Genomic DNA, 27,845 nt, shown 5'->3' with positions numbered 1-27,845 from the left:
TTTTCAATTAGAATACGGAGTGCAGTCCAGTCCCTTGAATCGCGATTTTCGGCTCTTATTGGAGCCTCATCGGAAAGAACGTAGGCACTGTTCTCCATATTTTAACTGATTCGCATCGAGAGCTTTTCCCACCCATTGCAACCGAAGTGATGATAGTAGGTGGCTAGCGCCATCTGGCATTGAAAGACGAAGTAGTTTTCAATCCTAATAGTAAATTATTAATATTGAAAATATTAAACATATATACCAAAGACATATACCAAAACGCAACGCCTATACTAAATTTACATTCAAGATACAGTAGAAATTAACAAACCAAGACACGTTAAATGCTACTAGAGCACTCCCGAATCATAATTTACAATGCATAAACTTTGGAAATCATTATTTCGGATTTACAATGTATATACATTGTAGATTATAATTCGGGAGTGCTCCTAGTAGCTCTTAACGTGTCTTTGTTTGTTTAATTCTACTGCATCTTGATTGTAAATTTAGTAGAGATACAACTAGTCCAGGAACCGAAGCTTTTCACCTCGCAATTTTTACAGAATGGATTAATTTGCTTGAAAATTTGAGAATAAGTAGTAGATAGTCCAAGGATCAAAATCTATATGATGCCGAAAGGCGCTTTTACCATGGGGGTGGTTGCCACCCCATTTCGGGGGTGGAAATTTTTTATTATATTTTGACTGCAAAAGTTGGTAAAAACATTCATTATAAGCAAAAAACATTCTGTACATTTTTTTGATAAAATTAACACTTTTCGATTTATTCGCTATCGAAAGTGTTAGTTTTATATCGAAAAAATCAATGTTTTTAATTATTTTTCTGCTAATAACTCCAAAAGTTTTCGTTTTATCAAAACAACTTTCCTTAACAAAAATGTGCCTTTTGAAAAAATAAACAAAACCGTTTTTCTTAATTTTCTTTAAGACCAATAGTAATCTAGCTATACTTTATTATATGTTAGCTCTTCTTCGTCAAATGCTAAATATTGTAGATTCAAAGTCAAAAGACAGGAAAACTATGCATTTTTCGAGGATAATTCGTGTAAACTAATTTAAAGTATTTAAAAATATCTATCTGCAGAAATAAAACAAAGGTCTCTAGCTCTAAAATTAAGTGACTTATAATGAAAAGAATGTTAGTCCCTATTTTTTTCATTGAAAAAGTGATCGGAAGAAACTCACTAATCACCACACTAATTAAAATTCGTCTTTGACCTTACTTGGTGTTCTTTATTTATGTATTAATAATAGGCTCTAGAAGTTTGACTGGCTTACAATGATTAGTTTTTAAATAAATGAAGTCAAAAGAGAATAACGAATATTTGTAGTTTGGAAATAAATAGCTGTTTCTTCAGAATAGAAAGATTAGAATCAGAGATAAAAGAAACGTTTAAATATGAAATTGTAGCTTATTAACTTCCCAAGAACCTAATTTGCAAAAATTTTATCTACAGTAAAAATTAAGTGAGCTATTGACAATTAAATCTTGTAATAACATGCAAAAACCACCTTTACCAACCCTTTCAAAGTCACCTATTTTTGCGACTGAGGATTTTAAAAAGATTTATTATCAATAGGCTTGAAGACCATGCAAAAACTTACAAAATTATTTCTTAACAAACTTTTTAAGATAAAAAATACAAAGGTTACGGTTAAAAAATCAATGTATTTTTTTGAAAAAAAAAGGAGAAATCCAGTTGGAAGCATAATATTGTCAGTTAGCGGTGTACTTAGTCATTGGCCTTATTTATTCTTCTTTGTTTATGTATTATTAATAGATCCTAGAAGTTTGACTGGCTTAGAATGATTAGTTTTAAAAAAAGCTGGAGTTAAAAGAGAATATCGAATTTTTGTAGTTTGGTACAAAATGCCATTTTCTTCAGAATAGAAAGATTAGCATCAGAGATACGAAAAAATGTCTATATATGAAATTGTAGCTTATTTAATTTGCAAGAAGATGGTTTAAAATTTTTTTTTCTACGGCAAAAATTGAGTGAATCGTAATTGAACCTTTTTCGAAAAACATTGATTTTTTCGATATAAAACTAACAATTTCGATAGCGAATAAATCGAAAACTAGTAATTTTATCAAAAAAATGTATAGAACATTTTTTGCTTAGAATGACTATTTTTATGAACTTTTGCAGTCAAAATATAATATAAAATTTCCACCCCCGAGATGGGGTGGCAACCACCCCCATGGTAAAAGCGCCTTTCGGCATCATATAGATTTTGATCCTTAGATTATCCACTTCTTATTCTCAAATTTTCAAGCAAATCGATCCATTCTGTAAAAATTGCGAGGTTTTGTCCTATATTAAGCTTCAGTACTTGGACTAAACGTGGAGTACGTAAGGGAGACACCATATCTCAGAAACTGTTCATTACGCTTTTGGAATATATATTATGTAAAAGGGCAAAACTGACCGACAAGGGTATAGACATAAACGGAGAAAAGCTTAGCCACCTCAGGTTTGCAGATGATATTGTGCTAATAGGTGATAGAATGGATGAGTCCAAAGCGCCTTTAAATCAGGTCTACCTTTCCTCCCTAGAAGGGTAATTGAAAATAAATATATCTAAATGATGACAAATCTGGTAGTGAGCGAAGATTATGCGTAGGAACAAGATCCATAGACCAGGTAATGGCCTATAGGTACGAGTAAATACCTAGGTCATGAGATTCGCATAAGAAAAGATAAACAAACCGTTGAGCATCTCCGTCGAATAAGACTGACTTGGGCAGCTTTCGGCATGTTGAACGCAGTTGAACCATATTTTCAAATTGTCCGACATACCAATAAATATGTCTTAAAAGGAAATACTTTAATCAGTGTGTTTTGCCAGTGGTGACTGACACGGAGCAGAAAAGTTGACCATGACAGGAACTGTGCAAAAGATCCGTGTGGCTCAACTGGCGATGGAACGTGCTACGTTGGACGTTTCACTGCGAGACAAGATGCTAAACCATCAGCTACGATGAAGGTCGGGAGCGACTGATGCAGAGTGGGAATAGCACCATTGAAATGGAACTAGGCAGATCACGTGGCTCGAATAATAGATACCAGATGGACAAAGCGGATACTGGAATGGAGACCAAGAAATAATGCCTACCGAAGCAGAGGTCGTCCATTAACACGTGGTACTGATAATCTAAAACGTTGACATAGGAATTTGATGCAAGAGGCACAAGATCGAAACAGATGTGACGATAATATAATTTTATCGTCTAGAGTACGCCAATGAATTAAGTAAAACGTGTTTTTGTACCGTCTTGGACGATATAAAAGTCGGATCGAAAAGCCTAGTTGATTATTATTCTTGAAGCGTTGATCGAAGAATAATAAACAACAGCGAGGTATAAGAGGTGAGTTTATGTAGGTAGTATTTCCCGACCATTTTCCGCTGTCGTTTTGGCAAGCTGAGCGGATCCGAAAGTTTTCCTCGTACCTATCCTTTTACCTATCCTTATACGAGAGGTGATCGTATATCCCTAATATGTCTTTTCACCTGGCGAGCTGAGCGAGATTCCCTTTTCTCCCTTTCCTTATACATTCGTATCGTATTAATAAAAGCAATTCCTATTTCGCGTGATCGTCAAAATTGTTCATTCATGTACAAAATATCGTCACATCGCGATCGGCCCGAACAGAATGCTCGATTCGTAGATTATAAATATATTTTATTAACGAAATTAACAAGTAATTAAGGCTAATGATCTTATCTTTTGTATGTTTTGATTCCGTATAAAAATGTCTTAAAAAACGAACTCTTTTCTTCGACTGATTTAGTTACCTGGAGCAACAACGCAACGACCTTCTAATAGAAATTCTTTAAACCGTTCGTTTGTTTTCTGCGTTCTAGTTCTGATTTGGTCTTCCAAATGGTCTAACCAGTTTGCTGATTTAAAAGCCAATTTATAATCCTCCGTAAAATTGTCCCAGTTGTCCCAGTCGACGTTGTTTCGGAACCATAGTATCGCTTTTCCCCTAAATACTTCTGGTAGTGCTTTCAATAAAGCATCGTCTCGAATCCGGTAACAGCTTTTTAGTTCGTATAGCCTCTCGAAAAATTCTGTGAGGTCTTTGGATCCGTCAAAATGTAAGCCCCATTTTCTAACTGTGTCCATTATTTGACTGTGTTCATTTTCCGTTTGTGTATCGTCTGTTTTAGGATCCTCAGTTTCGATATTGGTAACAGTGTCGGTCTTTTTTGAGCGTAAGTGTAAGACCATTCTTAATCGAAGATCGTCTAATTTACCTGTCGTATCTAAGTTAAACTCTGCCATAACATTGCTTAATTCCTCTTTCTTTAATTTATATACCCAGCCTACCGTCTCATTTCTACCGCTATTTCTAAGCCTAACGTACCTTCTGATTCCGCCAAATGTATAATATATTTGTTTAAATGTCTTAAACCCTGTTAAAATAAATACTCGGGCGCCAATGTAACGAAGGTCGTTGCGTTGTTGCTCCAGGTAACTAAATCAGTCTAAGAAAAGAGTTCGTTTTTTAAGACATTTTTATTCGGAATCAAAATATACAAAAGATAAGATCATTAGTCTTAATTACTCGTTAATTTCGTTAATAAAATATGGGTGGAATGCATAAAACGTAGTAGCTGCTAATGCTTCAAGTACGTACTACATTTTTGAAGAATTTGCTACACTTACAAAGCATTTGCTTTCCTCCGTAGCATCTGCTACTATTTACCAGATACATAGAAGGATGTACTACGCTTCTGAAGTATTTGCTAGTTTAGTAGAATTTGCTTCAGTTTAGGTGAAGTTGGTGGATGAACGACTTCGGCGTATGTGTTTTTTGTTAAAAAATTGCAGCATTTATGAATGTATTTAGGTAGTTATCATGAATCGTTCAGTTTTATTCATACAGTGCGCTAGAATATTAACTATTACCTCCCATATTAAATCATTTATTTTTAGTATATAATCAAAACGCTCGTAGAGGTAAATTTTTAAAATAATATATCATAGTATATTATAGCATCAATGTTTCGAACTTTACGCAATCCCTCTTCAGGTGACAGTCATAACTATGATTTTTTAAATGGGAAAGTACATCATGTGACACCCCATTTAAAAGCTTCTGAAATACTAATTACTAAAATGTATAATACTTGGGCAAAATTTCGGTCAAATGCTTTTTAAATGTATTAATTTTTTTAAAATCCTGAGAAAACTAATTTAGTATTTTTGAAAAATTTAAACGCAGAATGAAAGATTACATTATTACCGAGGGCCAAAAGTCCCTTAGACTTAGAATAAACAAAAAGTTTCTTTTGAATGATATATTTGAAATTAAAAATCATACTAAATTTTCTCTTTGTTTTCACCCCTGTAACTTATTTAAATAAACAATATAGAAGTTTTTAGGGACTTTCGGCCCTCGGTAATAATGTAATCTTTCATTCTGCATGTAACATTTTAAAAATTCTTATTAGTTTTCTCAGGATTAAAAAAATGAAAGCATTTAAAAATCAGTGGACCGAAATTTTGCACAAGTATTATAAATTTTTGTAATCAGTATTTCAAAAGCTTTTAAATGAGGTGTCACATGATGTACCTACTTTCCCATTTAAAAAAATCAAAGTTATGACTGTCCCCTGAAAAGGGATCGCGTGAAGTTCGAAACATTGATGTTATAATATACTATAATTATTTTAAAAATCGATGTGTCCAAGCGTTTTGATTATGCCGAAGCTTCTGCCAAAGAGTGTTGAGCTCGAGCACAAGAAATTTGAGCTTCGGCTGCTTCAATTTGTTTTCGTAAGCATATCTTCTGTAGTTCAATCAGCGACTCCTCCTTCGCACTAGGATATTTGGGAGCTCTGCCTGTTAGTTTTTGGCAACCAGAATTGGAGCTAAAAAGAACGTTTTCATCATTATTTTTTTGTGATGAAACCCCAATCTCCTCTTTTACACGGACTGACAAGCACCTGGTACCCTGTGCAAGACTGGATTTTCTCCAATGTTCCATAACTCATAGAATTTTCTTTGCCAGTCAGTTAGTCCGATTTTTTTGTTACCAGTTTTTTATCGTCAACATTTTTTTAACTTTTGTTTTCATGTTGTTGAATTTCTTCAAAATCTGTTTTGAATCTAGGTTTTTTCGATTATTTTATTAACGGCAGCAGTTCATTTATTCAATGCAGCTTCCTTTTCATTTTTAATTTTTGGGATCATTCTTTTATCAAATAAATTTGATAATTTTCAAGAAGATTAATAAACAATAGGGCACTACGGCTGACGCTATGTTTAGTAGTAGATCCTTCAGGTCAGTAGCAGGTACTTCGGTTGTGTAGTACGGTCTTCTCAACAAAGCACTGACTTTTATGTAAAAGAAAATGCTACAGATTAGATACTATTTGCTGAAACAATAGCATCTACTACGTTTTATGCATTCCACCCTATATTTATAATCTACTCATCGAGCTTTCGGTTCGGGCCGATGTGACGATATTTTGTACATGAATGAATGATTTTGACGATCGCGCGAAATAGGAATTGCTTTTATTAATACGATACGAATGTATAAGGAAAGAGAGAAAAGGGAATCTCGCTCAGCTCGCCAAATGAAAAGACATATTAGGGATATACGATCACCTGTCGTATAAGGATAGGTAAAAGGATAGGTATGAGGAAAACTGTCGGATTCGCTCAGCTCGCCAAAACGACAGCGGAAAATGGTCGGGAAATACTACCTACATAAACTCACCTCTTATACCTCGCTCATGATTATTATTCTTCGATCAACGCTCCAAGAATAATAATCAACTAGGCTTTTTGATCCGAGTTTTATATCGTCCAAGACGGTACAAAAACACGTTTTACTTAATTCATTGGCGTACTCTAGACGATAAAATTATATTATCGTCACACAGATGGAAAATTATGAGGGAGATCTATGTCTAACAATGGACCAGCTAAGATTGAATGATGATTTATTAATTCAATTAATTATTGCCAATGTGATAATTAAATACGCCGATAGTGCGACAGAGACGCCCTATATGGAGCGACGCGCGGCGGTGCTCCACCGCGGTGCGGTTGCTTAAAAGTCCAGTGCACGCGCATAATTAACATTTAAAAAATAACGGTATAAATTTAAATAGGAAGTCACCATCACCCGTCAGGATCTTGTTAAAATTGAATGCACAAACGTTAATTTAGGCACTTGGCAACCTCAAAAATAATCATTTACATATTTTAAGTTTTTAAGCCTCGAGAATGCGTATTTCTCTGATTTAAATCGGTGATAACACGAAAACTATCAACTTTTTAGAAAAATGAAAGTAGACATTTTTTTTTCAAGATGTCAAAAAACCTAAAAAAGAATGTGTGTGTATTTTGTACACACGTAAGAAGTTATACTTCTATTATATGATTTTAACGAAATTAATATACTTTAAACAGTTTATTTATATTTTCTTTAAATAGTAAATTAATTTTAATACTTACTACTTTATTTTACTTACTTTACTAAAAATTTTATTAAAGCAATACCAAAAATTAAAAAAAAAATAAAAGAATAAAACACACAAAATCACATTGAAAAATGCCACAAAGAAATGATTTCTGAACAATAATTGTTGGCAAAAATTTTAACTAAATAGGTATTTTCTGAAAAAAAATTATATAATAAATATACCTCCACTAATAAAATGTATAAAAAAAAATAAAAAATAGAAATTTGCATTGGGGATCTAACCCGCGTATATTAGAGTGGTTAGGTTTGAAATCCACGCACTTCAGCATTTAGACCCTTAGACACACACGTCATGTAGGAAGATAGACCAACTGAACATTTTAAACAGTTTGACAGTTCTGAATTTAATCAAAAAATTTAGTTTTATGTGGTAAAGTTAGATTTTTGTGGAATTAAAATATTAAAATACAACAAAACATAGAGTAAGAAAACAATATATTAGATGAAGATTGGTAGAAATTTTATTGGCAATCAAATTATGTAAATCAAAGCATTACCTACTAGGTAGGTACATTTTACATTTTCCAAATGGGTACCTAGGTATGTAATTTTTTATTACAATACTGAATCATTTACAATTACCTAACTGTTGCTTTTAAAAACAATTTAAAAAGTCACTACAATCATAAACTTGCTTTTGTATCTGTTCTCACAACAATAAAAACTAATATACACACCATTTGTTTACCCGTAACCGGCATATTGAACATTTATTGACAGGTCATTGTAATTACCAAATCAGAGCACGTATACCGTTTCAGCTGCGTCCAGGACTAAGACTTTTGATGAATTCGCGCACATATACATTTACTCCTAAACGCGCCTAAAGAAGCATAACTTCAAAAAATATTTTTCAGAGCACAAAAGGTGATCTTATAAATTGGCTTAAATTTCAATTTCTGTTCAAAAATTTCGCCCGGCACACTTTAAAATTCTTTCAAAGGGGAATTTTTTGGACAGAAATCCGCAAAAGAAACTAAATCAGAAATTTTTTCACACGGGGGCAGTTTCACAACATTTACTATTTCTTCTTTTTGTGTAATCGGACTAAATCGACACAGTCGGAAGTCCTCTTAAGTTAAGACCTCGATGACTCCGGCGATAGGGGCGACGCGTGCAAGCACGTCACTGATAAACTTGACATCATCCATGGGAACATCTTAAAGAGTTGGCGTTTGCGGAAACATTGGATTTTATAGAAGTTGTTTATTACTATGGCGAAGATCCCATAGTACTTATATAACTGTTGTTATTTTTTTTATAAATGTTTAGTGTATGCTTCGGACTTTTGAGTAACTAATTATTATTTGTAGATACATCGTGTAATGACGAAAACGATTAAGTTATAATAATTGACGTTGTATAAAAACAAGTTTGTCATACAGGAAGTCCGAACGAAAACGAAACAGAGGCACTATTAGGAACTACGACATTTTTAAACAGATTTTAAATTAAAAGGAGACACATATTTTCGATTATTATACTTTCCTTCCTAAGGGGATCCGGACAAATAATCCCCGGAAAAATAATCCCGTACAAAAAATCCCCACAAATTATCCCTGGACAAAAAATCCCCGGACAAATATCCCCGCACAAATAATTCCCGGATAAAAAATCTCCACAAAAAATCACCACAAACAATCCCGGACAAATAATATCCACAAATTTTTTTGGACAATATATCTCCACAAAAAATCCCGGACAAAAAATCCCCAAGAAATATTTGCTGCCGAATAGTTCTCTATTTTCTATCAAGTTTTCTCGAAATTTTACCAAATTTGTAATTCCATTTCCATGCTGAAAACTTCAAAATTTACATGACAAAAGAGTGTGAGTTTTTTCAAAAATCGTGGAAGATATGGGGAATGAGCTAAGGCCCCGTTCTCTTGACAGGCGCTTGATAACGCGCGTTTTGATAACGACCGATTAAATCTACATACATTTTAATTAAGACCGTTCACATGCTAACGCGCGTTTTAGGTCACTAAAACGCGCGTTGGCTTGTGAACGGTCTCAAGTAATCGCGCGTTATCAAAACGTGTGTTATACCCCAGGCTGTGGGTGAAAAAACGTGATATAATTCAGGAATTTTTGAAACCTATCAGGTGTTGTAAAGGACGATGCCGGGAATAACTTCTACTAAAATGTAACCAAAAATATTGTGCGCTTTTTTTATATTGCGATTTTCATTTGTTAAATTTGCAATTTTTATTAATTTTTAATTTTGTAGCTTAGGATATTGATTTTAGAGAAAAACTTTTTAACCTTCGGAGTACGGAGATTATTTGACTTACTTAGATTACGAAGATGGGTCAAGCGTGACCCATTCTCATTTTATTTATAAGGATGTTTTAAATAGTCAGTATTATTAAACAGTATCTTTAATTCAATAAAAAACAAAGGAACATAAAAATTATAATCATAAATTTTTGTAGGTATTTAAATTTTTTAAGATGGTTCACCATCCTGGTCTTTTTGGCAGTAGTTGCATTTAATTTTGACAATATGGACTTCTTCGCGTTTTGAATGGGTATTACAAACAAATCTTTTACACATGTCACATCTTTTTGAATATTTATTGTCACTATCCCTACAAGAATAACAACGACCTCGTTTTGTTGCAGATTGCGGCACTTCGATTTGCTTTTTTACACTAACACTGGTGGTGTCTATTGCAGCGATTGCATATTTAGGGTATACGGTGGGTTCTTCTTGTATTGCTTCCGCTCTTCGGTTTATATTGGGCGAGGTTAATTGTTTTCCAAGCTCCTCCAGAAATAGTTTGATGCGATGTTTTATATTTACTTGGCTGTTCCATTCGGGATTTTTCGTATTCCAGAGAACGAAAGCATTGTATCACGCAATATCCAAAAAGTTGAAAAATATACGTAAGAGCCATCTTCTTGTTGCTCTTTTACATGTGTACTCTCTGATCAATTTATCTAAAATATCGACTCCACTTTTTGTTTTGTTGTAATCCAAAATAATTTTTGGTTTAAACTTTTGGTTTTCATCAGAAATTTCATGTTCATTGTGTAAGGTCGATAATAATACAACAAACTTGTTAGGCTTGGTTACATATGAAACTAAGGTAATATTTTTAGTGAACAAAAATTTTGAAGAATATAGTGAGCGATCTGTCATTTCAAGCAATGATTTGGGTAAACTCTTCCTGTTTTTTCTGATAGTACCCAAAAGAGTTAAATTTTTGGATAATAGTTCTTCAGATAAAGCAATGTCGGTAAAAAAATTATCAGTTGTAATATTTCGACCAGACCTATACCAATGTTCTGCAAGTGTTTTGACAACTCTTGGGCCTTGGTTACGTTCAGATTGATCACCAATCTTTCCAGTATATATCTCAAAGTTACAACAATAAAAATTTTCAGCGTCACATAGGGTCCAAGCCTTTATACCGTATTTCTTTGGTTTACTTGGTATATAAATCAGAAATGGACAACGTCCCCTAAAATCTATAAGCTGCTCGTCGATAGTACCAAAAGCAGATGGTTCGTATGATTGCCTACAATTTTGGGCAAATAGATCAGCGATTTCTCGAATAGGAGCTAATTTATCTCGTTCTCTTCTTTCTGCTCTTGTATCCAAATTATCAAAGCGAATATGCTTCAAAATACTTATAAATCTATCCCGGTTTAGAGATGCTTTATATATAGGACGCGTAAATGATTAATTTGTATTGGACCATAAATTATGCACCTTCTCATGGGACTCTCTGAATCTTCCACATAATATAAGTATACCAAAAAAAGCACGCAGTTCGACTAGATCAACTTCAATCCAATCTTTCATTTTTGTCTCCTTCTTACTGTTATACGCAGCTGTGAACTCAATAGCTCTCTTATTGGTATACTCGAGAATAATTGACATCATACTATTAGAAAAAAATAAATTTAAGGCATCCATGCATGTCTCAATATTTTGACTTTTCTTAGTTAGACCTGAGTTTTTCTGTAATAAATTACATGCCAATGTCTTACCCTTTTTTGGAGCTAAATAACGCCATGTTCGTCCTTCGCACAAAACATCAGATACGTTAGACCTTTCACTATCTATATTTTCAGAAGTTGACGCTAAAACTTCCTCATTCTCGAGTTCAGTAATTGATAAATTACCTTCATGTGCTTCTGGCTCACAATCGTCATTATCACTCGCTTCACTATTGCTTTCATCCAGCTCTGCAACGTCATCTTCTTCACTATCTGATAGGAGTAAGGCATACAACTCAGCTTCACTCAAAGGTTTATTCTTTTTCCACATTTTGATATAATACTGCACACTTCAAGATCGATGATTGAATTAAATTTATCAACAAACGTGAAATACCGCTTTACACCAAAGTTAGACCTCTCGTCTCGGACATTCCCATAGAATATGCCTATTAGACACTACATTTGCTCCCAAGGTTAACTATCCACTAATATTTCTACAAACATAATCATTTGCCCTTGAATACATTTACTAGTAAACAGAGACGACTGCGTTTTACGTGTATCTACACACATTGAAAAATTCGTCGAAATCCGAAGACCGGGTCAGGAGTGACCCGTCATCATAGATTTTACGTAGAGGAAAAACTGCAACTTGCATGTTCACGAATGATACACGAAAAAATAGATTGAAACAAATAAGGAGAACTTACGATCAATCAGATTTGTAAAAAAATTATTTCATAAAATATTAAGAAATAAGTGAATTTCGGGTCACGCTTGACCCAGTCTTCGTACTCCGAAGGTTAATAGAAAGTTGTAGTAAATTAAAACACCTACAAATTGAGGTACGGTAAGTTTAATTTGGTTAATTGGTTATTGCAAAACAGCCTGCGAAAGTCCAAAATGGCCGTTTTTTACAATTGCATTATTTATTGTACAAATAATTTTTTTTATTTTTTAAAGCTTTAAATGAAGATCTTTCGATTCCAAACATAAAAAAAAATTTTAAAGCCAGATTAACGAATTTGTTGCTTAGATATTATAAATTGTTTATCCCAGGAGGTCAAATGTCGAAGGCTATAACTTTTTGAAAAAAAATCGTAGAAAGTTAGTGAAACATCCAATCTCCTTTGAAAGAGTTATATTTTCATATTCTGATGTAAATAAATGCGTAAAACAATTGCAAACCTCTAATTTTTGGATTTTAAAATAAGGGGGCAAATTTCGTTATAAACATTTAGAGCTGAAGCGGCCCTGTACATCCTATGAGTTTTTAGCTTACATATTATTGTTGCTGAAGATGTAACGAAGATTTATAAAAAAATAAAAAATTTCTACGACCAACTGAAGCCGAGATAATTTTTGGGTTTGAAAATAAGGGGGCAAATTTCGTTATAAACATTTAGAGCTGAGGCGGCCCTGTATATCCTATGAGTTTCTAACTTACAGATTATTGTTGCCAAAGACGAAACGAGGATTTATAAAAAAATTAAAATTTTCTACAACCAACTGAAGCCGAGATAATTGTTTTTTTTTTCTTAAATCATAGTGCCTTTATTTATAATAATTAAGAATTTATTTTACAGTCATTGACTAAAGAAAGACTTATGTTATCTTAAAATAAAAATTATTATAAAATAGAATTACATTTAATTATTAAAAATTATTTTTTAGATCGGTGCTTTTGCAAGCGGCCGAATTTTGCAAATCGCCCGGCTCGCTTCAAATCCGCGCGCTCGGAAAATTTTTACGTAACTTGTATTAAATTTTGACAGAAAACAATTTAATAATATTACCATTATGATATACAGTCTATTTACCACTGTATTTGTTTTTCTTGATAAACTTTTATATGTGAAATCCAAAAAGAATAGTCACTACAAGAAGAAAAAGTTTTATATTGTATATTATAGTAAGAAGTAACATTATTATTATTATATTTATATAACAATGAAAAAGTTAAAATATAGTTATATATTTCATATATATGTATCATTTTTGTAATATTATTTCTTCAGAAATGAAATTTCACATATAAAAGTTTATCAAGAAAAACAAATACAGTGGTAAATAGACTGTATATTATAATGGTAATATTATTAAATTGTTTTCTCTCCAAAAATACAAGCTACGTAAAAATTTTCCGACCGCGCGGATTTGAAGCGAGCCGGGCGATTTGCAAAATTCGGCCGCTCGCAAATGCACCGATTTTAAAAATAATTTTTAATACAATGACTGTAAAATAATTTCTTAATTGTTATAAATAAAGGCACTACGACTTAAGAAAAAAAAACAAATATCTCGGCTTCAGTTGATTGTAGAAAATTTTTATTTTTTTATAAATCTTCGATTTGTCTTCAGCAACAATAATCTGTAAGTTAGAAACTCATAGGATGTACAGGGCCGCTTCAGCTCTAAATGTTTATAACGAAATATGCCCCCTTATTTCCAAACCCAAAAATGATCTCGGCTTCAGTTGGTCGTAGAAATTTTTAATTTTTTTATAAATCTTTGTTTCATCTTTAGCAACAATAATCTGTAAGTTAAAAACTCATAGGATGTACAGGGCCGCTTCAGCTCTAAATGTTTATAACGAAATTTGCCCCCTTATTTTCAAACCCAAAAATTAGAGGTTTAAAAATGTTTTACGCATTTATTTACTTCAGAATATGAAAATATAACTCTTTAGAAGGAGATTAGATGTTTCACCAACTCTCTACGATTTTTTTTCGAATTTATAATATCTAAGCAACAAATTCGTTAATCTGGCTTTACAATTTTTTTTATGTTTGGAATTGAAAGATCTTTATTTTAAAGCTTTAAAAAATAAAAGAAAAATATTTGTACAATAAATAATGCAATTGTAAAAAACGGTCATTTTGGACCTTTCGCAGGCTGTTTTGCAATAACCAATTAACCAAATTAAACTTACCGTACCTCAAATTGTAGGTTTTTTAATTTACTACAACTTTCTATTAAAAAGTTTTTCTCTAAAATCAATATCCTAAGCTGCAAAATTAAATTAAAAATCAATAAAAATTGCAAATTTACCAAATGAAAATCGCAATTAAAAAAAAGCGCACAATATTTTTGGTTACATTTTAGTAGAAGTTATTCTTGGCATCGTCCTTTACAACACCTGATAGGTTTCAAAAATTCCTGAATTATATCCTGAAATCGACCTATTTTTCACCCACAGCCTGGGGTATTAAGCGTTTGTCATGAGAACGGGACCGTAGCTCATTCCCCATATCTTCCACGATTTTTGAAAATACTCACGCTCCTTTGTCATGTAAAATTTGAAGTTTTTAGAATGGAATTGGGATTCAAAATTTGGTAAAATTTCGGGAAAACTTTTAGAATACTTTTAGAGTTTTTGTCCGGGATTTTTTGTGGGGATTTTTTGTCCAAAAAAATTTGTGAGGATGATTTGTCTAGGATTTTTTGTGGGGATTTTTTGTCCGGGGATTTTTTGCCCGGCGATAATTTGTGGGGATTTTTTATCCGGGATTATTTGTCCGTGGATTATTTGTCCTAGCTTCCTCCTAATCAAGGGTAAGAATCACCCAAACATTGTTTAATGGCAATGTTTGGCCACATAAGATATCGTTTAAAAGCTTGCAATTCTTTGTTATATTAGTCTCCAAATTTTTAAATTAGGTCCAATACTTTATTTGATTTACTAAAAATTGTATATTTTTTTCTATTTTGCTCAATTTTTTGTCAAGGATTATTTGTCCGGGGATTTTTTGTCCGGGTATAATTTGTGCGGATTGTTTATCCGGGATTATTTGTCCGTGGATTATTTGTCCTAGCTTCCTCCTAAGCAAGAGTAAGAAGTACCCCAACATTGTTTAATGGCAATGTTTGGCCACATAAGATATCGTTTGAAAGCCCCTTGCAATTCTTTGTTATCTTAGTCTTCAAATTTTTAAATTAGGTCCAATACTTTATTTGATTTACTAAAAATTGCATGTTTTTTTATTTTGCTTAATTTTTGTCAGGGATTATTTGTCCGGGGATTTTTTGTCCGGGGATAATTTGTGGTGGATTTTTTGTCCGGGATTATTTGTCCGTGGATTATTTGTCCTAGCTTCCTCCTAATCAAGGGTAAAAATCACCCCAACATTGTTTAATGGCAATGTTTGGCCACATAAGATATCGTTTGAAAGCCCCTTGCAATTCTTTGTTATATTAGTCTCCAAATTTTTAAATTAGGTCCAATACTTTATTTGATTTATTAAAAAAATGTATGTTTTTTTTGCTTAATGCTTAGACATCTAATGGCCATTGGTATGGTACAGTGATTTCGCAATCAGATAGTGTAATGTGTAGTGAGTGTGTGTTGAGTAAATGTCTTGTTACTTAGCGAAGTCAACTTCATTGTATTTACAAAGAGACGCTAATTGTATCCGAACGTCTGCGGTCCCTTCGGTGAGTACCGATCCCACAAGAATAGAAACTATCTTTCATTTATTAATTTTTAGTAAATGTAAAATTTTCTACCCAGCTGAGATTCGAACTGACGACCCTTAGATTCAAAGGTAGGCTCTCTTAAAACTTAGCCACAGATGGAGAAATACATTTTAAAATTAATTTTTACTGGTTACTTATTACTTAGTTGGCCTAATGATGAAACTGATGACCACCGGCATCCATAAAATGATTTGTTCGAAACGTTTTTCCACATGCCGAAGCATTTGCGGAGTGAATCGTAGGCATTAGTTGATAATCTGTTGACGTAAATCTTCTAAAGTTACGGGTGTGGTCCTATAGATTTTACTCTTCAGTTGTCCTCTTAAAAAATATCCAGGGGAGACAAATCTGGTGAATGAAGCGGCCATTCGCTGCTGCCTCTCCTCTCAATCCAGTACCGCAGAAAATTTTGATTTAAATATTTACGAAAAAGTAAAGGAGATCTTCATCATTCGGGGGTTTTAATCAGAGCAATAACAGCAATTGTGATGAGTTACAGGTCTTCTAATGAAAAAAGTTCATTCATCGGAGAAAAAAATATTAAAATGAATCTGTGGATCGTTCACTGCTCGCTCACTGATTATTTCACCGTGGTTATAATCATCATCATTAATTCCCTTCACTAGGAGCATTTTATATGGATGGAACTTGTTCTTCTTCAAAATGGCTTGGAGGCTAGTTCGGTGGATTCCATATACCTACAGCTGCTACTTGGCTCTTATTTAATATGTAATCTAGATGAACATGTCCTAACACTGCGAGTCAAGCAAATACCCCACTGATAAACTTGACATCATTCATGGAAACATCTTAAAAAGTTGGCGTTTGCGGAAACATTGGATCTAATAGTAGATGTTTATTACTATGGCGAAGGCGAAGATCCCGTGGTACCTATATAACTGCTGTTATCTTTTTTATAAATATTTAGTGTATGCTTCGGACTTTTGAGTAATTAATTATTAATTGTAGATACGTCGTGTAAGGACGATTAAGTTATAATAATTGACGTTGTATAAAAACAAGTTTGTCATACAGGAAGTTCGAACGAAAACGAAACGGAGGCACTATCAGGAACCAAGGGCGGATCCAGGACCGGTTTTCGGGAGGGGCCATAAACTTTTGGGGTGGGGGGTACACATGGTCTGGGGGAATTTTTTTAAAAATTAGGGTTGAAATGGAAAGTTTTAACACTTTTCACTCACTTTTGAGTCTTATAAAAACATTTGCGCCACAAACGTCAAGCACCTTTGTTACTTCATTTGGCAATAGAAGAATGTTTGTCTGTGTATCACCAATATCCATGATAGGTGAAAACTGTTCAACTGCTTTCGCCAAAGGTTTTAATAGTTCCACTTTTTTTCTCCTTGGGAATCAGCTAGGAGTGTGGAAATAATTCCCCCTTAGCCCCAAACAAATCAGTGACATGACATGTAGTCTTGACGTTAAATCGGTACAAACATTGTTTCGATGAAGTATGTAAATTGTAGGTCTGTAATATTTTTCTGGGCCACCTGGATGATTGGCTCTCTTAGTCCGTCTACCCACAAATCTAGATAACTTCACTTTAACCTCCAATTAGTCTGCTAATTCTTTAACTTCGGTAAAGATCTTAGTGAAACTTTCTTCGCAGTTAGATCTTCGATCTTTCAAAGTTAACATGGTATTGGAAACAGCCTTAGTCGTCAGATTAGCATAAAAAAATTTTGTTTGTAGAAGTCGGTTTAGTGGTAATGTTAATTTTAGTATGTCAATCAGTGACATCATTGACACTAGAAACTCAGATGTGCATAAAGAATTAATCAAAATTGATGCAAGTGTAGCAGTTTTGGATCCTTCCATGTTGAGATAGATGTTAGTGCTGCAATTATATTTAAAATGCCAGATCTGAACTGGATTACGTTTTCATGGCGCTAGTGCTCAACGCATCTTGTTTCGCTTAAACTTGTTAAATTTTGCCAGATGTTCAGTTTTAAAACTTCATTTCTTTTGGCTGACATGTTAAAAAACTACTGACTTCATTGTTCCCACTGTGTTTCTGATGGACGATACATTAATAGGAGTTGAAAGGGAGTTATTTAAAATATGATTCGGGCAAGGACATCTAACTGCATTTGTTGCGACCTTTTTTATTTCTGTTACTGTAGAGCTAATTACTCTACAACTGTCAGTACTGATTCCTACACATTTCTTCGAATCCAAGTGCAGTTCTTTCAACAAGTTTAATACTTCTTTTTCCAATTTTTCTCCTGTCAGGCGTTGTTCTTTCCCTCTTTCTTGATTTTCACTAATTATTTTATGTTCTCATAAGCGTCAATGAACTTCATAAAGTCTTCAAGAATGTTGTTATTGTGTATGTATTTCAAACTTAGAGAAAGCTGTTCTACGTGGGATGCGTCAGTCCTTTCGTCAAATATGACAGAGTAATAATTTTCACTTTGAACCTGATTCATTATTAACGTGGCAAACGGAATAATATGTATTTGAAAGTAAAAACATTTGAACTGCAAATAGCAAATATTTAAATTTATACTTTTTTAAACTCTCGGAGGGGGCCATGGCCCCGCTCTCTGGATCCGCCCTTGTCAGGAACGACGACATTTTTGAAAAATTCAGCGACCGATCAATTTTTGATAAAAGGGGGGCACATTTTTCTGGCATTTTCGATTATTGTACTTTCACTCCTAAGCCAATGTAAGAATCACCCCAACATTGTTTAATGGCAATGGGGCGTCACATGAGATATCGTTTGAAAGCCCTTTGCAATTCCCTATTATATTAGTCTTTAAATTTTTAAATTCGGTTGAATACTTTATTTGAGTTATTAATAAAACATTTGTGAATTAATATTTTTAGTTGGTTACTTATCTCTTCCCGAATTACACGAGGCTAGTTTTCCAAGCTAGGATAGCAAGCTAGATATCCCCGTATCCTAGTCAGAGTTACTGTCTTGGCTTGGCGCATGCTAGAACGGTTTACATGTGGCTAGGAAATTTTCAGCCAGTATCTAGTACTATTGTGAGATCAATAGAGCAACAAATCCACTGAAAATGGTAAATATTTCTAGAAATAACAATATTCGACTGAAATAATTACTTTGGAAAGTATGTCAAATTGCATTGGATGAATTAACAGAAGTTTTATTGGAAAAACGCGTTTGGACAAGACCATGGATTTTAATTTTGGCATATTACAAAAATTTTATTGAATAAAATCCTTTGTAAAAGGTATAAAAACTTTATTAAAATCCCTTTAACGGCTACATTACAACAGAACGTTTGCAGTGATGTAGCTCTTAAAAGGATATACCTGTTACAAAGGATTTTTCCAATAAAATTTTTGTGATTGATGGTTTACAGCCAACTAAGCGAAAATGTTGCCTTTTCCTTGTGGATTTTGTGGCATTGCAAAAGCATTTGAGGTGTGATTCGTAGGTATTCGTTAACAATAGTTGACGTAAATCTTCTAAAGAGAAGCGTGGGATTCAATAGATTTTACTTTTAAGGTGTCCCGATAAAAAAAATCCAGGGGAGACAAATCTAGTAACGGAAGAGGCCATTCGATGCTGCCTCTTCTCTCAATCCAATGCCGTGGAAAATTATGGTTTACATTTTTACAAACAAGCATAATGCGGAGGAGCACTGTCTTGTTGAAAAGTCAAATGATCTTCATCATTCTGAAGTTTAATTCAGAGCAATAACAGCAATTTTGACGATTTATAGTTCCTATTATAAAAAAGAGCATTCATCGGAGAAATAACAATTAAAGCGAATCCGTGGATTTATATAAATGGTGGTGACAGTTTATAGAACAGTAGTTGTATTTGAGTTTCTGAAGTTAGTAGTTGTCATTGTGTTAAAAAAGTTAAAGTATTTTAATATTTTTGGTTTAATAGTACATTCTTTCACGGTTTTTGCTCTAAGTTTTAAAGAACCGCTTGGATTGACATGAAATTTAGCATACGCATAGCTTACATGTCAAAGAAAAAAAGTGATATTGTGCCGATGTGTGCTTTTGCGCTGGGGGTGACTTTCACCCCCTCATGGGGGTGAAAAAATGTATGTCCAAAATAAGTCCGGAAATGGCTAAACGGACCAATTTTAAGGAACTTTTGTTTCATAGAGCTTTTTCGCCAACTCAACACTTTTCGAGTTATTTGCGAGTGAATTTCAACAAAATAACCACATTTTTAGACGGTTTTTTGCAAATAACTCAAAAAGTACGTATTTTGTCGAAAGAAATGATCTCAGCAAAAATATAGCCTCTAAAAAAGTAAAAAAAATGGTGTATGCGTTAGGTCTCTGGACCTCGTAGGACGAGAGTTATAGCAAATGAAAAGTAGATTCATATTAACCAAATTTCAAATAGAATATTTCGACGTGAAATGTACAAAAAATTAAGCACTTTTTGTAGAAAACTCATTATAACTTTTTTAAACTGTTTAAAAAAAGCTTTATTTCTGTTTTTATAAAAAGTTTCTAGCATTAAACTTAAGAAAGTTACGCTCAAAATAAAGTTGGTCCCTTTTGTTTTGGCAAAAAAAAATCGGGAAGATCACCCCCTAATTAGCAACTTAAATGAAATTAATCGTTACCGCTCCACAAATTATTTTACTTATGTTATGTTTATTATGATCTGTAAGTTTCATCGATATAAAGTGCATATTTTTGAAAAAAATTGGTTTTAAAGTAAAATTTTTAAAAAATTTAATTTTGAAAAATATGCTTTTTTTCAAAATAACTTAAAAATTGTTAGAGATACCAAAAATCTCGAAAAATAAAAAAGGCAGAATTGCTTTTCTGAATATCATGTATTTTTTTGCTTTTCTGTTAGAGAAAAATTGATTAAGATTTGGTGTTTCTAAATTTGCATACATTCGTGATCAGTGACTCGTTCAACCCCTTTTAACTTCAGCCCTTTCAAAAATAAGAACTTTGAACCGATGACACTTACAGATCATATAAACAATACATACACGAGTCAAGAAACTTGTGAAGTCGTAACGATTAAGGTAATTTGAGATACTAATTAGGGGGTGATTTTCCCGATTTTTTACAAAAAAAGGGACTAACTTTATTTTGAGCGTAACTTGTTTACTTTTGATGCTATAAATTTTTTTTATAAAATAAAAATGAAGCTTTTTTTAAACACTTTAAATAAGTTGTAATGAGTTTTTCCCGAAATCCGCTTCATTTTTGGTTATTTCACGTTAAATTATTCCATTTGGAATTTGACGAATATGAACCTATTTTTCATGAGCTATAACACTGCTTCCACTAGGTATAAAGACGTGATATATACACCATGTTTTAAAATTTTTTACAGGCTATATTTTTGCTAAGATCGTTTTTTCGACAAAATACTTACTACTTGAGTTATTTGCGAAAAACCGTCTAAAAGCGGGGTTACTTGGTTAAAAAAATGAACATATTCACTGACAAATAACTCGAAAAGTATTGACTTAGTGAAAAACTCTATAAAACAAAAGTTACTTAAAATTAGTCAGTTTATCCATTTCCGGACTTACTTTGGACGAATATTTATTGACTATGAGAAGGCTTTTCATAGTCACCCAGTTTTCACCCCCTCTCGGGGGTGAAAACCACCCCCAGGGCAAAAGCACATATCGGCACAATATCACTTTTTTCTTTGACTTGTTAGCTAGGTGTATGCCAAATTTCATATCAATCCAAGCGGTTCTTTAAAATTTAGAGGTTTTGTAATATTTTACCGTTAAAGAACGTACTATAAATAAGGTAAATTAAAACAGGAGTGACAATACGTTGAAATGTGGTTAAAATGATCCTAGATCAGGCATCACCACGGGCGCCCATATAAAAATTTTAAATTTTTAGGGGGGGGGGCAGACGTGAAGATGTTGCACATTATATTTTGTATACTTTGAATAACCATATATAGTTTAGAGCACCCGAAAAGCTAGGGGGTACGCCCCCCCCCCTGCCCCTGGGTACAGGCGCCCATGGGCATCACAGAACTCCCCATCACGAACGGTAGTTAGTAACTCCGTCCTAACTTCCTTTCGCTGGTAGCCGTGTTATGTTTTGGGCAGGTATTATGGCAGGTGGATACACGAAATTGGTGGTTAGTGACGAGACTCTAACAGGACAAAGGTACATCACACAGATTTTAGAACTCATATGAGATTATGGCGAGGAGCTGTGGGTAAAAAGTTTGTATTTATAGATAACACCAGCCTACATAGACCACACCTTAAGTGGTTAATGACTATCTTGAGACAGAAGGTAGTCGTCGTTTAGTTAGGTTAGGTTTCTAGACATGAAGCCGAAGCCCATTGAACATGCATGGGATATGCTCTCCAGAGCTGTTCATGTCCGAAGAATCCTCCATCGTGAACTTACAATAGCCTGTAGAGCAGAATGGGAGAATCTACCACACGAAATGATTGATCGATTTGTTAGCAGTATTTGAGCTCGGATCCAGGCTTGTATTGATGATCGTGGTGGAAATACAGAATACTCATATTGTTAAATACATTTTAATCACAAAAACATTTTTTAGTTTGTAATATTTACATGGTAAATGATAGATACAAACAGTGGCGCATCTAGAATTTTCGTCTGGGGGGGGTTTGGCTTGGGCACAGAAATTTTTTTGTATAGTTTATTAAAGACATGTTACTTTTCCTACTATTCTTTATATGCCCTGGGAGGGGTTTGAACCCCCAAAACCCCCCCTGGGTGCGCCACTGGATACAAAGAGTATCTCTATAGTTTCTGAGGATAGTTGTTTGATAATAATAGCGAAAATTTTGGGAGATGCATAACTTTTGAAACTATGTATATTTTAATGAATCGTTTACAAAAATATGTAAATAAATTTTTGTTTTGCAGTATTTTATTTCTTTCTCTCACCAATGTTTTGTTTTAGTCTTATTAATATAATGCTAAAAATCACATCAAATATCTACTGGTAGTGTAGTTCCCATTTCAAGTAGCTAATTCAAGGAGATAATAAAGGTCACCGTATACATTCAAAAGGTGCGCGCAATCTTCTTCATTCACATGGCCCCAATGGCCTGCAATACCACCGCTGCGATGTTAACAATTCAAAGAAAAAAAATGAACAATGCATTAGAAAAAAGAAGAAATATAGACCAGTTGGTAAGACATTAACGCTAATGATTTAGCTGCTAGAAAAAACTTGAATGGAGAGTACGGGGCTTTTGGTCATACCTAAATTAATTAAGTTAAAATAACGTCAGCTTTCATATCAGACTTCTTTTTACGGTGCTGATTTTGCTTTTCCTATTCGTTGTCTCGGAATATCGAGATAGTCGATCAGACTATCGGAATAAGTTACCTGTAAAAATGGTTTTCCTGTATGGGTGACATTTTTTCTATAGTCCGATTAATAGTCCAAACATACGCAGAGTTAAAAACACAAACAAAAAGGCTAGGTCTGGAAGTTAACACAGAAAAAACAAAAATAATGATACAGTCGAGAATAAATATAGTCCCACAAAACATTATACATCAAGATGACATTGAAACAGTTGGAAAGTTTACATACCTGGGAGTAGAACTATATGCCGACGGATCAGAAGATGGAGAAATACCAAAGAGAATAACGCAGGCAAACAGAGCTTATTTTGCCCTCTTCCATATATTTAGGTTTAAAAATGTCCACCGAAATACAAAGATGAGAATCTATAAAACCTTAATTCGACCAATAGCATGCTATGGCAGTGAAGCATGGTCCTAAAAGAAACATCCACAAACAAACTCGACACATTCGAAAGGAAAGTACTGAAGAGAATAATACTAGGACCTGTGAGGGAAAACGAAATCTTCAGAAGTCGATACAATAACGAGCTTTATCAACTTTATAAGGAAACAACCCTGTCAGACTTCATTAGAATACAAAGAGTGCAAGGGGCCGGACATGTGATAAGAATGGGACAGGATAGGCTACCAAAAAGAGCACTGAATGCTAGAATGCAGGGAAAGAGAATGGTTGGAAAGCCAAGAAGCGCTGGGAAGACACAGTAAACAGCGACTCACAATCCCTTTTGGGAGTCCGTATATGGAGAAGCACACAGACAAGCAAGGGTGGAGGCAAAAATAAAGGAGGCCAAGGCTCAATTTGGGCTGTAGTGCCTTAGAAGAAGAAGAAGAAGAGGAAGAAGAAGAAGAAGAAGAAGAATATTTAACATATATTCAAAAAGTGTGGTATCAAAATGAATGGTGCCAATATTAATAATTTGAGAGATGCGGATGACACGGTGTTCTTCTTCTTCTTGTGCCACTCCTATCGGAGATTGGAAATCATCAAGGCTACCCTGACTTTGTTTACAGCTGACCTAAAAAGTTTATTAGTGGTGCAGCCAAACCACTCTCTCAAATTCCCGCATCCATGACATTCTTCTACGGCCTGGATTCCGTTTTCCTTCTATTTTTCCTTGCATTATATTTTGAAGTAATGCGTATTTATGACCTCTCATCAGGTGACCCAAATACTCGAGTTTTCTTCGTTTTATCGTTAACAAAATTTCTGGGTCTCTTCCTATCCTTTGTATTACTTCAAGATTTGTGATTCTTTCAACCCAACTTATCTTCAGCATTCGACGGTAACACCACATCTCGAAACTTTCAATATTTTTTATGTTGGTCTGTTTGAGAGTCCAGGCCTCTACACCGTATAATAGCGTGTTAAATACGTAGCCTTTTAGCATTCTTAATCGTAGAGGGATGCTTACATCTCTGTTGCAGAAGAATTTTCTCATCCTTATGAAGGTGGCCCTGGCAATTTCGATACGTCTTTTTATTTCATTGTTTTGGTCTCCAGTTTCGTTTATTAAAGTTCCCAAGTATTTGTAACTTGATACTTTTTCAATTTGAATGCCGTTTATACTAATATGTGCTGGTTGTGTCATGATTTTACTGAAGACCATATACTTGGTTTTTTTGATATTATTGTTTATGCCATAATTGTTGCAAGCAATATTTATTAATGTTTGTAAGTAATCGTTGTAATTCTTCTACTGTTCTTGCAACTAGTACAGTGTCGTCTGAGTATCGAATATTATTTACAACCTCTCCATTGATTATGATTCCTTCATTTGCTTGCAAAAGGGCTTCCTGACAAATGCTTTCACTATATACATTAAATAGCAGTGGTGACAAGATGCATCCCTGTCTTACTCCTCTATGTATTTCTATTGCTTTTGATATCTCATTTTCTATTTTGATGTTAGCTTTCTGATTGCAATATAAGTTGAGAATTTTTCGCAGATCTTTATTATCTATGTCTTTCCTTTCAAGAATGTCTCTTAGCCTATCGTGGCGTACTCGGTCAAACGCTTTTTCAAAATCGATAAAACATGCATGAACTTCTTGATTAACGTCTAGACATCTTTGCGTAAGAACATTCAAACCGAAGAGAGCTTCTCGATTACCTAGTCCTTTTGCGGTGTTAGACACGGTGTTAATTGCAAGCAATTACGAAGAGCTTCATCATCTGATTAATATGATTACCACAACGTGTGATGAATATGGATTTAAGCTAAACACCGCAAAGACAAAGGTGACGGTTGTCAGTAAATCGCCAATAAAACCGGAAGTGGTAACAGCTTATTTGTTATGGTGGACAACTGGAGAGAACCAACACTAACCTACCTTGGTTTGTAATCAGAATAAGAACTGGGACAAAAAAATTAGAATACCTATAGAGAAGTCGCCAATAAAACCGGAAGTGGTAACAGCTTCTTTATGGTGAATAACTGGAGAGAACTAACAGTATCACCTACCTTGGTTGTAATCTGAATGAGAACTGGGACATGAGCAGAAAAATTAGGATACCTATAGAGAAGTCCAGAGCTGCATTCTTTAAGATGAAGAGACTGTTATGTGGAAACAATATTAATATAAGTATGAAAATTAGATTGATGATTATGTGTTCTCTATTCTTTTGTATGGTGTCGAAGGTTGGACTTTAAAGGATACACTTCTCAAGAATCTGAAAGCCATTGAACGAATAAATTGGGTGGATAGAGTTCGTAACGAAGTTGCTTTGCATCGGATGGGAAAAGTTACGAAAGTCGTCAGAACAATTAAAAATCGCAAACTTGAATATTTTGGCCAGGATAAACGCCATCCATAGAGATGTAATATATTCCATTTAAGTATACAAGGCAAGGAAGAAAATACAAGGAAGAAAATATCCAGGTCGAAGAAGAACGTCATATGAGAATGGTTTAACAGATCCTCTGCATCCCTTGTCCGAGCTGCTGTCAATAAAATTAGATACTATAGCCAATTTGATAGCCAACGCTAGATAATCGAGCACGGCACATAAAGAAGAAGAAGTCTTTCCCAAAACTGTCATCTGCTTCTTTTCTGTTCATCTTTTCAGTACCTGGTCTTAATCACCAATGATCTGTCCTGTTTTGTTTCGAACGATTGATAATCTAGGTTTGAATTTTGTTCCGTTATAGTTTAATCTGCTTGTAGAAAATTTCGTGTTTTCATTTATATGTTACTTATACTTCTTTAGTTCTTTCCATATATTTAGGTTTACATATTAGGTTTATATATTTAGGTTCTACAGGCTCCTACTCCGTTCTGTTCAGTATTCGTTTCTTCAACTAAATCACCTGTACACAGTCCTTTAGCTTACCTTTCAGACTTTCCTCAAATTTCTTAACTATCGTAGAGTTGTTTAACGCTTCTACGTTAACTATTTACTTTTTAACTGCTATGACTTTCTTTGCATTGGAGATTCTACCTCTTTTTTTAACTATTGGACTAGGTAGTGGTTCAAGTCTATGTTTGCATCCGTGTCTAACACATACGTCTATAACAAAACGGTGATAATACCTACATAAAATAAGGGAAAAAGTTCATAGCTCTTTTGCGTATATGTGTCTGAAATATTTTAAAACTTGTTGACTGGTCTATAAGTAAAGAAAACGAAGCGTGCGTAACAATAGGAGCCGTGCGATAGCTCCCACGCAACGGTGACCACGGGAATGACCACTGACCCCTGTAACTTGTCTTATTGAACCCTACCTCTTGAGAATGGGTGTCTTAATGGCCTCGACCGACCTCCGGATGTCCCGCACCGGAAGAAGACACGCAAACCAGTTTTTGCTCGAATGGGCTATTGCTGAACTGGACTGCTGACTACTTTTTGTCAGCTGGTGGAAGCTTTTATAGCAGTGTAATAAATTAATAATCTGCACTCGATGGTAGTGTATGTATTACTACTATTGTAAACACTCTGAAACCAGCCAATATAAACGTGATATAATATCATTCACAATCTATAAACTATATTTTGAATATATACCGGGTGTCCCAATAAGAATGGCCCTCGGCCATATCTCAGGAACCGTTTAAAGTACAGCTTTAAGAAAAAAATATTTATAACAAAAGTTGCCCTGGGAAAAGCCTGGAAATTATTTTCATAATTGTAGGTCCACCGCTAGAGTTCGTAATTGAATATAAAAAATTAAAAAATTAAAATTTTACAAACTTTGACCAACGAAAGGGCACTAGAAATCCCATCATCGTATTCTTCAGAAAATTCTGCACATATTTGATTTCACAAGTTTAAGTCTAGCTTTGCAAATAAGAGGTGGGGATGAGTGGGAACCTTCTTATGAAAAAACGGCTGTAAGTCCGGTTCTGCTAAATCGAATTTTTCATACTTGGTCTTGTTTGCTCTTTCTTTTCAATGTAATTGTCTTATTTTCGAAATAGCCTAATAAGTAATATGCCAGCTAGGAGGCATTATTTAATTATTTTGAGAAATCTGGTTTTCTTTGGAAAATATTAAATACAAGTATGCATTTTTAATCCTGTATTACAGAATAAGACCAAATTATCAACAGAATACCGAAAACCGCATGTTGATACCTTTTTCTG

This window comes from Diabrotica virgifera, chromosome 3 (genome assembly GCF_917563875.1).
Source record: "Diabrotica virgifera virgifera chromosome 3, PGI_DIABVI_V3a".
In the NCBI taxonomy this organism is placed as follows: domain Eukaryota; kingdom Metazoa; phylum Arthropoda; class Insecta; order Coleoptera; family Chrysomelidae; genus Diabrotica; species Diabrotica virgifera.
Note: the sequence above shows the minus strand (reverse complement) of the source record.